The 17,996-nt window shown below is 39.9% G+C and overlaps 1 protein-coding gene across 8 annotated transcripts in view; it reads right to left on the reverse strand.

The window, feature by feature from the left end:
• The window catches only part of LOC135707152 (uncharacterized), a 193,673-nt gene that overhangs the window by 66,723 nt on the left and 108,954 nt on the right, over positions 1-17,996 (reverse strand). The gene's annotated exons all lie outside the window — the stretch shown is intronic.

Here is a 17,996-nt window from a genome sequence, read left to right on the forward strand (position 1 = left end):
TATGTCGGCCCCCTTTTTGGAAATATTTGCTAATGTTCTAAGAATTCCATGCGCTTTTTCAGTGATCTTATTGCACCCAAGTATAACTCAAACATTCTTGAAGGTGAATGGGAAAGATTTGGAATTACGGCTATGTGAAATTACTGAATGATAAAAGTCTGATGCGCGGAGGGGCTGACAAAATCGGGTCATTACTGTATTTAAATATCCAAATCAAAACAACCAGCTCTTCGCAAAAAGTAAAAGCTCCATATTAGCTCGACGACTACAAGCCAACGATGTCGTTGTGGAAAAAGTGAAATGTGATGCAATCACGCTCTGATTGATGCCCTCAACCAAAAGCGCGTACCACTCCACACCTTAAAGTTTTTTTTTCTCCATGAAACGAAAACACCATCATCATCTTCGTCACCTGCAAAAACAACACACGGATCAACGACAGACAGAAGCTAGCAACAACAAATTGAAATTGGCTGCACGGTGGTAATCTGAGCCTGAAGTGGCTGGGGAAAGAAATCATTAGAAAGCAAGTGAAAAAAAAGCCAGAGACATAGATTTTGCGCTGTCAACTGAAATCAAACAACCAGGGGGGGGGCACCGCCAGCTAAGCCATTCTGTGGGGGTAAATTGCTACCAATAATCGGCGGTAATAACGACGTTAATGACAGCTCGTAAACTCACGCGCCTACTCTATGGTGAGCTTGTTGAGCCTTTCTTCATCGACTTCTTTTCCGCACACCTCGTCGGGTTTGATCTTAAATCGCGAGTGGGGAGAAAGTGTGAAATGTGGGTTAATGTTTGTGTGTCAGCGCGGATTCGATTCGATCCGATGGTGACGAGATTGAAGTGCTGTCATTTCGATGGTGGTTTGCCCAGAAAAACACACACGCAGGTTACTCAACGTGAATCACATACCTTCACTGACCTGTATCGAATTTCATTGCGAGTAAAAATGCAAATCAATTATGCTTTTCCACCCCATGGTTACGGCTTATCATCAATACGGTGTGTCCTAAAAACCATAAAAATAAACTAGGGCTAAATTCCGTAGAACAACGGTCTTCGCCATGTGGGACCAATAGGTACTAAAGGCTCGCTTCCGAGCGAACGAACAGTTATAGCTCGGGTAAATAGAAAAGGGTGAAAGAGAAGAAAAGCCAACTCGCGGATCCAATCACAGTCAGCAGCTTGATTACATCACAATCAGTCACGGTCTATTATCGGCTAATTCATGGCACTTATTGGCCGCCTTATTGAAGATCGCTTCGAAATCTTCCACAGTATTTGAATAGGGCTCGAATCTCAAATCGTTGCACAACGACTGGTGATGGATGTCGTTCGAAATTGTTGCATGCCAAGTGGCATGCAACACGCAAACGTCAAAACTCCTGGTGGCGATTTTACGTACTAACCTGAATTTTTCAGACCGTCAAAAATTGCCCATAGATTGCACAACTGGACGTAAATAATTTTATGCAATTCCGCTCGGTTCAGCCGAGCGTGTAGCAATAATGTAGCATTTCAAGCCTCTTAAAAGTCAGCCACGTCAGTTTGATGGCTTCTAATCGGGGAGCCCGCGAAGAAAGTTAAATCCAACAATCTATCAAATTGTTGCCATTCCGTGCGCTGCACAAATAGTGCAATTGCCGCAGGCAATCAAAGTGCATCTTCTTCCTCCTACCTTTATGGGGAGACGAGCGTATGGAACGAATTGATTTCGGAATTGGTTGCGCAAAACCGGGCCGAAGAAGGCGGTATGAAATATAAAGTGGAATGAAATGTGGGTCTGACGAGGCCCGTTGCATACCAATTGATACCGGTTGCGACAATTTCGCCGATCAGTAGGTAAATGGAGCACTCAGTGGGTGACGTTCCCGTGCTCCGGGGGGGTTTGTGGTGGAAAATGGCGAGGAGGTAACTTGAGATGGTCGATCGGAAGAAATGTGGCATCAGGAGAGTTGGGAGTTTGAAATGGCGATTTGGAAACATTTGGAAAGCTGAGATCGATAATTTAGTATTGAGCCATAATGCTACGAATTCTGATGTTAGATATCCAAAATCATACATTAGCAACGGCAAGTGATGGTTGGCTTACTCATATTTATAAAATTGAATGTTTACGGAAGTTCAGGGGAACGTCATTTGGGAACGTCAGCGATCTTTGTAAAAGTTCAGGGAGCGTTGTACAACAACTACACTGTACCAAAACATCATCCTCTGTTCGAATGAAACCTCAGACCATTCAATTGGAATAATCTAAATCACCTTTTCAAATGATAGCTGCAATCGTCGGTTGACGGTTGTTTTGTAATCAGATGATGCTCCTCTCGAATACAGGATGAACATTGACACGAGAAGTGAACGGACCTCAGGTGAAATACGTAATGCTCTCTGTAGAATTTTGGTTCAAATCGGAGAGGGTCGATGCAATTGCTCGGTCACTTGAGATGGAATGACTCATATAACTTATTGCAGTGCAAAAGTGCTCCTTCCTAAATTGGTGCCTTTGTGTGGATGGTTTAAGGCTGCCTGGCGAATGAGAACAACCCAAATTTGAGTTTAGTTTACTCATAAATCACAGGAACTCAGCGATGAATAATTTTGCCGCATGTTTTCTTAGGTTTGTCCAGGGAAAAAAATCCCGAATATGAGAAAAGTAAAGATTGGATTCACTCAGTCTATTGGTACTACTCCTATACTGAGTAAAATTTTCGTCAATTTTCCTCATTTTCTGGAAGATTTGGAAGGTTTTCCACAGGAGAACATGAGGTGAATTTACTCATCGCTGAGTTTCTGCACTTTCTGCGATTATGAGTAAACTAAACTCAAATTTGGGACGTTCTCATACGCCGTGTGTGTGTTTCATTGGGTGATTTTTCCAAGGGGGGGAGGTGGCTGTCAAATACGAACAATCGTCGCCTACCTCGCATAACTGGTTCCAAACGTAAACAAGCCATAAGAAACCTACAGCGTTTGTTTACGTTTGGAACCAGTTTCATACAAGAATGATCAGTAGGCTGATTTGACAGCACGTCCCCATGATTTTTCACTTAATTTTGACAGTAGGAACCGGCTATTGCACCAGAATTATTTCTGGCAGACCAGGAAACACCTTCTCGAACATCGGCCAATTTCCATTGTTTGGTGTCGGTTTCATTGCCTCATGGGAGCCCGATTCTCCGAGTTCGGATACCACACTTTTGGCGGGTAGTTCTATTGAGAGATTCGTCACCGTGGACGAGTTTTGGTGGTGATTCGGTGGCAAACGTTGCCGTGAATCAGCAAGTTTTCCGCTTGCAAAAGTGTTCGGCTGCTGGTCTCTTGCCGGTGTCGGAGATTGCGGCTAATCTGGAAAATGCCTCGCTGGATACGCCCAAGACTGGACGAGGTGTAACTGGTGGCCGCGAACGGTTCCTGGGGAAAGCACTAGACGCGAACATCCTCCCAGATGACCATGACAGTGCAAGGATTTAAAAGAACATTTTGAAGCTGGAAGTGTGTGTGTGTGTGTAATACTAATATCCTATTGATAGAGGTATTACATACATGCGGGGCTTATTGTAAATGAAAGTAACCTAGGAATGGCCGTGCCTCTCCAGACATTCTGAAATGGGTTGCTGTATCTGCAATAGAGCTATCACTTTCTAACTCCCGGACTAAAGCTGTGTACAATGGCCATAAATGCGACTTTGTTCATTTGTCAACAGGTCACTCCGAACATAGTTACCCATTTTTGGGAAGGTTCAGTTTTGACCGATCTGGGTAGATTCTCGCTATTTTGAGGCTGCTCAGTGACTGCGTAGCTCGCATCCTTTTTTGCGTGCTGTATGGAGTTGTCAAAAAATGAGCAAACTGGTTTTGCTCCGATGAGTGGAATCTACCTAGATTCTGGATAAATGGTTCTGATATCGTTTTTTTCCCTAAATTCACAATGACGCACTATGAAGCAGTGAACAGGAATGTTGACGTAGGATTACGTCTTTTGGCAACATATTGGGAGTGCAATTTCAGAAAACCAAAATCGACCGCGTTACGAAAAGTGGTCAGGTTTTGACCACTTGTCACTCTGTCAAAAGCGGATGGATTTCAATTCTAAACAAACCAATCGATAATAAATTTTGCCACAAATCTGCTTAATTGAACATTTTATTAACTTTCAGTAGATCACTATTGAAAATTGCACAAATGTCCAACTGCTGCAATAGTGATCAAAATTATCACCGATTGCCTGCAAACAGCGCTTTCCCTAACACAGATTTCAAAATAGAATTTCATCTGGCCTCACTGAACGGTGCTTATTCAATCATCGTGTGTGGTGGCGTCCGGTCGGTCGTCAGCAGCAGCAGCAGCAGTGCTTTCGGCGCGTGGCGTTGAACATTGTACACAGCGAAAGGCTGCCCGCAAGCAGCGAGGTGCAGCCCACATGAGCGATCACCGATTCACCGAAGAAGAAGGAAGAAGCCTCACCGCTACTGATCGGATTCAGTAGCTCTTCGTGAGTCACGTCAAGTATTGAAGTGGTACATACAAATTCTCACAATGACCGAATACCACATGACCATGTCAATTAACCAGAGACACTTCGTAAGGTTTTCTCCAGGACGCTAGAAAAAAGCAAAAAAATCTTGAACTTATATGATTGATCGCAAATCAGGGTGTCGACTCAAAGTCGAAAATAAAATTCCCTGACTTTCCCTGACTTTCCAGTCGGTTTTCAGAAAAATTCCAGTCCACAAAACTTCGTTATTTTAACCTAAGAAGCTACAACGTGATGTGCTTTATTATACCGTAGCGTAAATTAAGGTTAGTTTAAAATGAGCAGCAGGGTAAGCTTTCGAAAATATCAAGAATAGCATACTCATGGCACTTACAACAGAACTTGATACTAATACAATTTTTACAGACCATATGACCGACTACCTACGAAGGATGTGAATAGACCTAGGGCTTTAAATACATATTTTAATATCTGCACCGATCTCTGCACTTCACCACGCTCTTCCAAAATCGCTAGACTCATTTCGACTCCTATCGGGCTCTACTAAAGTCATCAACTCTTCAATCCGCGTAAAAGTGGCATCTCATGCAACGCCACTCGCTTACTGCTGCACGCTCCCATTGGTACATTGCCCTAATGACACAAGACTTTCGGTATTGAGTGCCGGTCACGCACTGTTGTGCACCGAGATACGCCCTGTGCAAGCTCCTAAAACAAAGACTTCTAATTCAATCATGCCACCAACAAACCCGCAAGAAATTACCCCCGCAGTTAAAGAAAAACGCATTTGCCATTTGACGGAACAATCAAAACAACTCAATCCCTTATGGAAAAAAAAATCGCTTCTACAACAACAACAACAGCAACAAACCGTGGAAAGCGAGAGTTCGTCGTCTCTTGATCGTTGTAGTCACTTCGCGCTCACTGCGCTGTTCAGCAATGAACGGAAAGTGAAAGCGCACACCGCGACTCACTCCAACACATACACGCACTCGCGTTGTTGTTGTTGTTGTTGTTGCTGGTTTGGTTCACCACTTTGGCAAATGGCAAACAAAAACAGAAGCACGCAATCCTCCTTCGATCGTCGTAACCCGAACAATGCCCTTCGCCAACCACGACGACGACGACGACGACGACGATGATAATAATAGGCTCTTCTTCGACCTGCACCGTGGTAAGGTGAATTAATCTAATGCGAAAACGGCGGGGTGAAGGAGAAAACGAATGGTCTTACAACAGCAAGACGGCGAAGAATTATCCAATACTTCAGGCTCGGTTACCGCAGACGAGCGAAGATCGGCGGGAAAGACGAAGAATTTGTTCTCACCCACCCCGTGCAGCAGCTTTGGAGGGCCTCTGGCCTGGCAAGCGGACCGCTACAAAGTTTCACTTTCGGTTAAGCGAGCGCAATTACCTGCGACGCCGAAGAAAGAGCAAAGCGTGCGCGCAGAGTTCAAAACAATGAAACCGATCGAAGGTGGAGGTGGCAGTGAATGTGGAGGTCGTTTAACCTCCTCAGTGAACCCATCGTCAGCGTGGTGGACCCGTCTATGACGATCCGGTGAGTGAGATCTGGAGTTCTCATTCTTATCAATGGGAAATGGAAAGTGACCCTGAAACCGATGATCGAGCTACTTCGCTTTCGCTGGGATTAGCGGTGAAAACCCACGTGTACATCATCATCGGTGGTCGATTCGAGTACGGAATGCATGTCGTACCTTCACACGAATCTCCGTTCGATCATGTTGGCGATATGTATCGAATTAAACCCGCGGTACGGTCAATTAAGCTGCGAGCTTTTAGCCGCACGATCGTAATTAGCTCTAAGGAAAGCAGCAGAAGCAGGTCAACCGCGCGCGGTGGTAATTAATCCAAATACAACCCAAATCGATCATCGGGGTGGATAATTGATGTGTATTAAAAGTGAAATTTCACTTCGATTTCACGCTGTTGGGGAAGTCGTAGTGAGTTTGATGTTGTGCTCTGGCATGGAGAACATAACCTTGATGGACAACTGTCAATTGTCAATACCCCAGGGCTAAATGACATCAGCAATGGCGCTCACAAGTTTCGCAAACGTCCCTTTCCAAATCTGGGAGGTTCATTGAGGTTTCTGTTTCCACGCCACTCTTTGAACTCGCAATCGAAACCGGGAAAAGGAGTCGGATATCTTACCAAACTCCCTTCATCCACACGAACACCGTCGATTGACAGCTGCGTGAACAGTACCCCATACAACCTGTCAGTTGACGGATCTCTTTGTGCCGCTAATCGAAGAATTTCATCAAGTGTGATCAATCGAAACACTCAAGTCTAATAACCCTCTTCACAGCCAAACTCAACGCCCAATCGAGAAGCGATCCCGACTCTTTCCCGGGCCATCAATTTCCCCATAAACGCTCCCTCATCCATCATGCAAAATTTCTGACAACAAACAAACAACCTGACTCTTTCAGCGACGGCGGCGGCGGCCACTAATTTGAACCAGCAGCGGGAAGATGATGAAGAGAAGGGGGATGGGGGGAAAATTAAGACATTCCCGTTAGGTTAGGATCGACTGCGCCGAGGTTTGTTTACTTTATGGCTCTTCTTCGCAAAGGGGTCTCTAATTGGAATGTAATGGTTGGGAGATTATCGGACTAAATTGAGTCGGTGTTTTGTTGCGTTGTTTTTCTCCCGATTCTTGCGCTGCTTATTTTGTCGAAATTGAACGGTAATCGATTTCATTATAAGGTGCTGTTCTGGTTGATTGTTTCGATCTGGATTGGGACTTGGACTGGACGGGAAGTTTGGAAAGCGATCCTCGTGCGATGGGGTGGAATCTGATATTTTTTAAAGCTTAAACCAGGTGTACAGACTTGTCTGTATTCAGACTTTTGATCATGGATACAGACTTCAGACAGAGTATAGATAATATACAGGCATTGCTATTCATAGAAATCGAATGAAAAAAGCATTCAGTAATGAATTGTTCCATGGAAGGTCACCAAAGTTTTGTAGCTCTCAGAACGTGTTTGAGTATTTGAAACCCTTCATAATTGTGAAATCTCTTAAACCTTTCAGAACTTCCACGGCGTTACCACTTACCAGTTCTCTGAACACCAATTAAGGTGTATGTGCTCATCGTCTCCGAAGGTCTCTGAACCTCTCCGAAGTTTCACTGAAGCTTCCAGATCCTCTCTTAAGAACATTTAAGATCTTCGATGTTGGTGGAATTAAATCTCACCAATGCCCAAGATCACGCTTGATTTGAGCGTAGCTACGAATATCATGCTAACAAAACTCACCAGCTAAAATTCTAACCAAACCCTGGTGAGTTTGAGTTTGCTTTAAATCCGAACGCGAGCCGAAACTACCGTCACTGCTTCACTGCAGTAGCTTCGGCAGACACGGTGAAGAGTAAAGAGAGATAGCAAACTATACTTTCTCTTTCTATGAAAACGTTGTGAATAGTCTCGCAATATCTAAGGAGCTTGTAAAATCAATATCAAGCATGATATTTTGTTCCAATAACACGCGTGATATTCAGAGCGTATGAGAGCGGAAAAAATATCATTTGATTGATGATTTTGCCAACACTGAACCAGATTGTTCTATTCAGTAGCTCCCTGGTCATCTTAGAATTGCTTAAAGAAGTTTAGAGAGCTTCATAGATATTAAGTGAACTTCAGGGGAAACTTGCAAATTTTAGATAAATTTCCTGGATTTCAAAAAAAGATCGGAGGATTTCGTAAAAAATCACCGAAATTTTTAGAAGCACATGAAATCATTGTACTGAGTTGGGGCCCAAATAACTGAAGCAGTTTTTGATTTCAGCATTTGAAGTACTCAAAAATGGTATCCACCCAGCTCGTTCAAACCTGATCCAGAAGTTGGTAAACCAAGGTATGAGCTACAATTTTCTAGTCGCTTATTTCGATAAAATATTTGCCAGCCTCATTGCCGGGGACAAATTCAAGGCGAGCAAAATTCTTAAATTCCTGAGTTGCGTGCCACTTGCAATGTTTTTCTTAAACGGCTCAAGCTAATCATAACATAGCATAACTGTACACTTCAATATGTTAGTAACAAAACCCAAACCCTTATTTGGGTTCACCCGGTAGTTTATAAAATGGAAGAAATACTTAACGAATACCCCAAAGTTATTTGAGTGAATTTCAGTGAACTTCAGAGAAACTGCTTGACGTAGGACTATGACTGTGATTTCTATATGGGGGTACACTTTGTGAAAAACGAAAATGGAACATGTAACAAAATTATGAAAGATTTGGAACGTTAATAACTCAGCTGCCCCTGGACCAATTTCAATAATTTTATCACCAATCGATCAGATATATTTCTACGCATCTGATAAATTTAAGACTTCATCATTTTTCAAAATGTCACTATTGAAAATTGCACGAATGTGCAACTGTTGCTATGATAATTAAAATTATCACCGATTGCCTGCGATAAGCGATTTCCCTAACACAGATTTCAAAGTTGAATTCCATCCGGTCTCACCAAACGGTGTTTATTCAATCACAGCGTGGTGAGTGTTCTCCAGTACACAACGAAAGGCTGCCTGCAAGTAGTTAGCAGCAGCCCACATGAGCATCCATAGAAGGAGGAAGAAGCTGGACCGCTATTGATCGGAATCAGAAGCTCTTCGTGAATTGCACAAAACACAAGCTACTGCTGCAGCTAACAAATAAGATTTATTATATAAGACCACGTAGTCCTACGTCACCATTGCGTACAACCCCATAGGGCTGTTCCTTGTAGTTTTTGTTTTTTATTATAGTCACTCTTGGATCATTCGTGACTTGTCCGGGCGTGAGATTTGAACTCTTGACTTTGGCGTGAGAGGCATCGATGTTAACCACTACGCCGGGGTCCCCCCCTACGTTCAGAGAAACTGAGCAAGTAACTTTTTTGTAGTTTAGAGAATATCGGAAATACTCAGGAGAAGAGAGACAAGTATGGGAGAAATTTAGACATGTTTAAGTACCTCAGATAGGCTCTCAGATAATGTTGAGATAAGAGTCTTCTAAGAGCTAAAAAAATTACTGATAATTTGAAAAACTTCAATGTTTTGAAGGTGTCCAGGGAACCTAAACAAAATTCAAGAAACCTCAAAAATGCTTTGAAAACATAAAAGTAGTTCAGGAAACCTATTTTTTTTAATTTCATGGAAGTATAGGATAGTCTAGAGAGTGTCTAGTATAATAGAGAAGCGGATTCAAAACAAACTGCCTTGGCAACCTATGTCTAGGTGATTTCTGGCAACATTGCCAATGTAATCAAAATAGCCGCTGCTCGATTGGCTCTGGTTTTAACAGTTTGTTTGGCTCAAAACCACCCAATCCGCTCCTCTTTTATACGAGACCCTCTCTAGGACAGTCTATCCATCAGACATTTCTAGAAGATCTGCAAGATAGGCTCCGGGAGGTTCACTAAACTTCCAAACTATGTTGAGATACTTCTCGTTTAAATTAGTTTTTTTAAAGACCTTGGATATCGTATTCAATTAAGAGGAACAGGATACAATACGGGCATAGAGGTAACTCTAAGACTAGAAGGTCCCGAAGAAACGTGCTCAACTTTTTGGCTCAGCTCTGGTACTCTCTTCGGTTCCAAGGTAATCGATGCACCTCTTAAAACATAGGAAAATCCACGAACCCCTCAATTTATCGGTCAAATTTTCATAGCGAATCAAAACAAACATAGTGTAGTACTAGAATTTTGACTAGAATAGGGTAAGTTAAACGATTTTCTTGGGACCAATAGGCTAGTCAAGTAGTGAGCCAATTTAAAATCGTTAGTTTCCACCGGTTGCTATTAGTTTGGGCAAAAAATTTGTACAGATGTATCCTACACACTACTAGAAAACTACCATGAATTTACCCAACTCTGGGTAAAAGCAACCGGTGGAAACTAACGATTTTAAATTGGATCACTACTTGACTAGCATATTGGTCCCAAGCGAATCGTTTAACGTAACCCATTCTAGTCGAAATTCTAATACTACACTATGATTGTTTTGATTAGCTATGAAAGTTTGACAGATAAAATGAGGGGTTCGTGGGATCCGTGCACTTGTCTATGGGCGCCATCCACCCACTCACTGGGTAGATTAAGAATAGCGTGCAACCATACGTCAGAATTGGTCGTTCCGCCAAGATGCGATCAGAAAAACAAACGCCGAAAATCTTATTCAGTATCATAATGCTCAATTTCACGCCTCAGTTTATCCCAATAAAAAAAAATTGATCAACGGACCAGGTCGCTCTTGGCCATCACGAGCTAATAGATTGCCTACAATACCTTTCAATGGACCGCGCTCGCGTAAACATTTCCGTGTTCCATCGAGGAACCGACAATCCCTCTCCACTCTTCTTCCCGCGCTTGGACTGCGCAATCCTAACTGCATCGATCGATTCCTGCGTCCGATCCGGAACCGTCCAACCACGCCGGTACAAACAGAGGAAGTAACCGTTCCATTCCAAGAAACACTCTTACGTCAGTAGGTACCTCTCGAAGAGAAGATTGAGCCGAAACGGTTTCTCTTTAGCCTACATTTTGCCGACACTCATCCCCCTTTAATCGATCGCTCGGAAAAAGAAGAGGTGCTAATAGTTCTTCGATTGCGTGTGCACTTGTCGGTTCGCTCGCGTCTATTGTCTGAAAACCGAACCGGAGAATGTAAACAAACGTTCTTGAATGTGGAGTGCTGTACTGCTGGTGTGGTACGAAAAGTTCCCACCGAGAGCGCCACTTGAGCAATTACCTAAATACTAAACATCCCATAGCTCCAGATGGTTTTGCGGTTCAGGAATTCACATCTTGATGGATTGTTATTTTGTTTTGTAGGCTAGGTAGGCTTTGTTTACAAACCGTCGCAGGTGTGGGCTTTCTGGGAATCGCGGCCAGATGAGTAACGCCCGCTTGCTTCTCTCTTATCAGGATGGGAAGGGAGCTATAGCTCATCAATCATCATCCTTTGACTTTCTGGTTCTTCGGTTCTTGCAAACCTCCCAATAATAAGTGGAAAGGAATTTCATTGTGTTTACCTTTGTGTTCATCTAGGTTAGGTTGGTGTTTATTTTTGACTTATGACGTTCGTCGGTGAAATTGATCGATTTCTAAAAATGAGTGCAATCATTCTGTGCTCGTTAGGGGGTGGTATCTTGCCTGAAACGTTATGAAACGTTTACCCGTCGTGGAGCCATGAAGGATCGTAAATTACGAAAACAAAGGATAGTTTTGGGCTTGCAAGTGATCGTGACTTATTGGGTGGTTAGAGACGAGGAAGACGACAACGACAACGACGCGGGAATTTCTAACTAATGCGGAAGCGCATTAAACTCGAGACCTCCAAAACAAAGCAAAGGGTAAGCACTTTCTATTTTGTTTTATTGTGCCTATGACCTTTCCGGTAGTTGGGCCAACTGGTGTGGTGGTCATGTACGTAACTGGGGGATCGCTCAAAGGGAGACGGTTCACCCATTAATTAATCAGGATTTTGGTGATAGCAGATTATTCATCAAAGCAGTTTATGGTTGAAGATACATTGTTAATCAAAGGAATAAGGTTGATCATGATGAAAAGTTCATCATAGCAGATTTTTGATCATGTTATTCCTGGCTAATTGATGATTAATGCAAACGGTTGATCAAGGAAGATTGCTGATCAAAACCAAATTGTTGATGAAGCCAAGCGACAGGTAAATTGTAGATCAAGACAGCTTCTGATCAAGAAAAACGTTGCTCGTGGCAGATTACTAATAAAAGCTTAGCGTTTATCAGATCAAATTGTTGGTGAAGGGAAATAGTTGAAAACAGAACGTTCGTCCAAGCATAATGGTCGTCAAGAAAAATCGTTGGTGAAGACCAAATGATGCGCAACGTTGATTAAGGTAGATTGTCGATCAAGATACATTGTATTTTAAGTAAAATTGTTGGGGATAGCTAGCAAATTTTTCATCAAAGCAGTTTGTGGTTGAAGATAAATTGTTAATCAAAGAAATAAGGTTGATCATGATGAAAAGTTCATCATAGCAGATTCGTGATCATGTTAATCCTGGCTAATTATTGATGAATGCACCTTTGGTCACCGTTTTCGAGCCGCTCTGTCTGTCATTTCGTTTGTGGTACAACGCTCATCATGACATATTGTTGATCATGACAAACTGTAGATAAAATAGTTGATAAGATATTTGATAAGATATTTTTCAACTAAGCCTCAATGTTCATCAATTCCGTTTGTTGATGAAAGAAAATAGTATATCAAAGCAGATCGTTGATCAAGATGGTAAATGGTTGATCAAGATAGGAAATTAATGCTTATGGAAAATTGATGATCATGAAAAAATATCTAAGCAATGATGGCAAGGTGATGATGCAAAATTGTGTAGAGACAGGTTGCTGATAAAAGAAGGCTTTTTAATTTGGAGCAAAGCAGATTTTTGACCAAAATAAATTTTTAGTCATGGCAAATTGATGATGAAGCCAAATTGTTTATGCAAGGCAAATTATTGATCCCAGTAAATGGTTTATCAAGGCAGATTGACGAATAAAGCTGTCTTTAACACAAGACAGTTTGTTGATTGAAGCAGCTTATTTATGAAGAAAACATAGTTGATCATGACAAAATGTTTATCAAGATAGATTTTCAAACATAGCAGATTGTAGTTTAGGTCAAATTGCCGATTAAAGCAAACTGTCCATCAAGGAAAAATATTGAATCATGACAGATTTCTGATAAAAGAAAATTATTTACCCATAGCAAATTACTGATAATGGCAGATAGTTCAGTAATCAAGCTTTCAGATGAAAGTTATTCATTCATCAAGTTGATCATGAAAACCAGTTGAGTGTGGCAAATTGTTCTTCAAATGGTATTGTCGATGAAACCAAATTGATGATCGGATCGTTGATTATGATAAAATTTAAATCGTGGATCAAAGTTAAAACCTAATTATGGCAAAATGTTGATGAAGTTTAGTTTGAATTGTTTGAACATGGAAGAATTTTTAAATATAATGTTTATCAAGACTAGAAAAAATATTGATCATGGCAGATCGTGAATTATGATAGATTGTTGATCTAAGTGAATTGATGACCAAGATAACCTAATCTAAATGTAGATGAAGGTAACAAATTATACTTGTTATACTTGATCAAACCCGAGGGGTGCGACACACCTAAATCTTGATTTTAAGTGGTCGAAAAACTAGCGAATCAGTCTACGAACAATCTTTTTTCATCTCTTGCATCTAAATCCAACTACTCGCATCGCCGTTCACCTTTTTGCAGGAAATCTTCAAAATCATAATCAATCGTGTTTCTATCTATTTAGCGCGAGTGCATCTCACAACAGCAAAGCAAACAAATTCCTGCATCTTAGATAGAGTCGCCCCCCTCGATCAAATCAGGTTTTCGATTGATGCAAATTGTTAATCAAAGTAGAACGTTGATTCAATTAGAATATCAGTCAAACTGGAATGTTTGGAATGAGCAAATGATGATCATGTAAAACATATTGATCAATTCAATTCAAGGTAAACTTATGATCAAGCAAATGGATGATCAAGGCAACATATCGACCTAGACGCACATTATGGCAAACTTTTGATGGAGTTTTATTTGTTGATCATGGAAATAGCAAATTCGATCAAGGCAACCTTGATGATTCAAGAAAATTTTGATCAAAGCAGATCGTTGATTAAAGTAGATAGAAATAGCAGATCCTATCAAAGCAACCTTGATGATCCAAGAAAATTTTGATCAAAGCAGATCGTTGATCAAAGTATATCGTTGATCAGGGTAGAATATTAATCAAGGTAAATTTATGATCATGAAAAATTGTTGATCAAGCAGATGTAATCTTTTGATCAAGACAGAATGTAAATCAAAGCATATTGTTGATCATGGCAGATTGTCTGTGATCCAGTTAGGTTTTCATAAAACAAATATGGTTGATGAAGGTAAATTGTTAACCTCGGTAAACTGAAGATTTAGTAAAATGATGAAAGCAAATTGAGTTTGAAGATAAATGGTTAATTAAGAAAGCACATTGTTGATCCTAATAGATTGTTGCTCAAATCTGATTGTAAATCAAGACAAAATGTTGATTATGATAGATTTTTGATGAAAGCAAACTGTTGATTCAGGCGGAGTTTTGATCAAGAACAAAACAAAATTGATGGTGGAGGCAACTTATTGATGAATGTAGCCTTTGATTGGGGAAAATAGTTGATCGAGACACATTGCTTATCATAAAAGATTGTGGCTTCAGGCAGGTGTGGCAGGAAAATGTTTCATCATAAAATTGTTGATGAATGTTTATCAAAGTAGGTTTAATTTTTTTTTATTAAAAACAAATTGATCAAAGAATAAATGAGCGCAAATGTTTCGCGATGACAGAGAGTTGATCATAGTAGGTTTTGATGAAGAAAGCAAATTGTTGATCATAATAGAATGTTGCTCAAAGCTGATTGTGATTCAGAACAAAATGATGATCAAGATAGATTTTTGATGCAAGCATATTTTTGTTTAGGGCAAAGATAACTGATTATGAAAACAAATTGATGATGGAGACAACTTATGTTGATCAATGCAGGAAAATTGTCGATCTAGACATATTGCCTATCATTAAAGATTGTGGTTCCAGACAGGTGCGACAGACAATGTTATAGATAAAGATGGAAAATGTTTCAACATCACATTGTTAATAAATGATTAATTGATCAAAAAAAAAGTTGATTGTTATTCAAAGCAAATTGACCAAATAATAAATAAGTACAATGGCGATGACGGAGAGTTGGTCAAAGTAGGTTTTTGATGAAGAAAGCAAATTGTTGATCATAATAGTTTGTTGCTGAAAGCTTATTGTGATTTTATTATTTGTTATGAGTGGCGTCAAATTATTGATTAAGCTGAATTTTGATCATGGCTGATTGTTGATTAATGTAGACTTTTGATCAAGGAAAATTGTTGATTGATAAATATTCCCTATCATAAAAGATTGTGGCTCGAGGCAGCAGATGAATGCTAATGGTTAAAAATGGAAAATGTTTCATCATATAGTAGTTGATGAATATTGATAAAATTATTGATCAAAGGAGGTTGAAAAAAATGTTATTGTTAATAACAATAAATTGATCAAAGAATACATAAATTAAGCGCAAATTCTTGGTGATGACAGAGAATTGTTGATGTGGCCTCTCTCCCTTGAAAGCACATATTTCTAGATTCTGTAAAGTTCTTGCAAGTCAATGAAATGGCTTTTGAGGAGAATTCTCAGGAAATTCGAGAATATGCAAGGAAATTTGGAAAGGAATCCATAGGAAATGTAGAAAGAATTGTTAAGTTATAAGAATTGAAAGTTAATTTAAGTTCGAGAAGAATTCCAAGCAAATTATGTGGAAAAACAAGGTGAATTATAATCAGAATTCCATAATTATTATGATAAAACCAAGGTAAGTTATTGGAATAATTCCAAGGGAATTTTGAGGACAACTTCAAGGGAATTCCAAAGAGATTTCAAATTATTTTTGAGGATAAGTCCACAAGAAGTATGAAAAGAAATCCAAAGGCGTTCCATGGCGACAAATTAGAAATTTTCCAGAGAATGAAATTCAGAAAATACTAGATAGAGCTGGAATTAGGGCGTAACAGCTTTTGTAAACAATAACTTCTATCGATGATTTCTAGGAACTCAAGGCACGCCCACGCAGACCAACATAACCATCGGATAGGGGAAGTCTTTCCCTATCCGATGAGGATGTTGGTTTGCGTGAGTGAGGTAACCGAGTTCTTATTGTAAAGAGAAGTCTTCGTCAGGTGAGGAGAGGAGATGGGTCAGGCGTAGTGGTTAGCAGCCATGCCTCAGTTATGCCATTAGCTCAAAACTCAGCCCGGATCTATGATAAAAAAAAATCCAAGTGAATTCAACGGGAAATTCCAATTGGAATTATGATGAGAATTCTCTGCATATCTTGAAGAGAATACAAAGGAAGATCTGAGGATTTTTCCCATATATTCCTGCCAAGAAGCAGTTCAAAATGTTCGAATTCTGAGGATAGTTCCAAAATAACTTAAAGGGGAGTTCCTGTGAATCGAGGAACTGCATTGGATTTCTGAGTATAATTGCAAAGGAGTTCTTAAGAGTAAACTTTAGGAGCATTCCTATAGAATTAAAAGAAGATTTCAATTTGAATTCTGAAGAGAATTCGAAGGGAATTCTATGAAGAATTCCAAAAGAATTCTAACGAGATTTTCACGAGAATCTCGAGAAGAATTTCATAGGAATTCCTTAAAGAGTTTCAAGGGATTTCTGAGGATAATTTCAAAGGCATATTGAGATGGAAATTCCATGGAAATCCTGGGAGCATTTCAAAGGAATTTTCGTGTAAATGTCAACGAAATTTTGGGAGAATACTTGGAGAATGTTGAGAAGCACTCCAAGAACGTTTTCAAAATGATCGAATTCTAAGGATAGTTAAAAAATAACTTAAAGAGGAGTTCCCATGAATCGAGGAACTGCATTGGATTTCTGAGTATAATTGCAAAGGAGTTCTTAGGAGTAATTTCTATGAGAATCCCTATAGAATTGAAAGAGAATTCAATTGAAAAAAAAAATCTAAGAAGAATTCCAAAAGGATTCTGGTGAGAGTTTCACGAGAATCCCGAGAAGAATTTCAAAGGAATTTCAAAAGGAATTTCAATAGATTTCTGAGGATAGTTTCAATGGCATCTTGAGATGGAAATTCCATGGAAATCTTGGGAGCATTCTAAAGGAATTTTCGTGTAAAATTCAAGGAAATATTGGAGAATGTTGAGAAGCACTCTAAGAACGTTTTCAAAATGATCGAATTCTAAGGATAGTTCCAAAATAACTTAAAGAGGAGTTCCCATGAATCAAGGAACTGCAAAGGATTTCTGAGTATAGTTGCAAAGGAGTTCATAGGAGTAAATTCTATGAGAATCCCTATAGAATTAAAAAAAAAAGAATTCAATAACTTAAAGAGGAGTTCCCATGAATCGAGGAACTGCAATGGATTTCTGAGTATAATTGCAAAGGAGTTCTTAGGAGTAATTTCTATGAGAATCCCAATAGAATTAAAAAAAGAATTCAATTGGAATTCTGAAGAGAATTTGAAAGAAATTCTAGGAAGAATTCCAAAAGGATTCTGGTGAGAGTTTCACGAGAATCCCGAAAAGAATTTCAATGGAATTTCAAAAGGAATTTCAAGAGATTTCTGAGGATAATTTCAATGGCATCTTGAGATGGAAATTCCATGAAAATCTTGGGAGCATTCTAAAGGAACTTTCGTGTAAAAATCATGGGAATTTTGGGATAATATTGGAGAATGTTGAGAAGCACTCTAAGAAGAATTCCAAATGGATTCTGACGAGAGTTTCACGAGAATCCCGAGAAGAACTCAAAGGAATTCCTAAAAGAGTTTCAAGGAGTTTCTGAGGATAATTTCAAATGCATATTGAGATGGAAATTC

This window comes from Ochlerotatus camptorhynchus, unplaced genomic scaffold (assembly GCF_037179485.1).
Source record: "Ochlerotatus camptorhynchus isolate MF236.1 unplaced genomic scaffold, CSIRO-AGI_Acam_v1.1 ptg000304l, whole genome shotgun sequence".
Taxonomy (NCBI): domain Eukaryota; kingdom Metazoa; phylum Arthropoda; class Insecta; order Diptera; family Culicidae; genus Ochlerotatus; species Ochlerotatus camptorhynchus.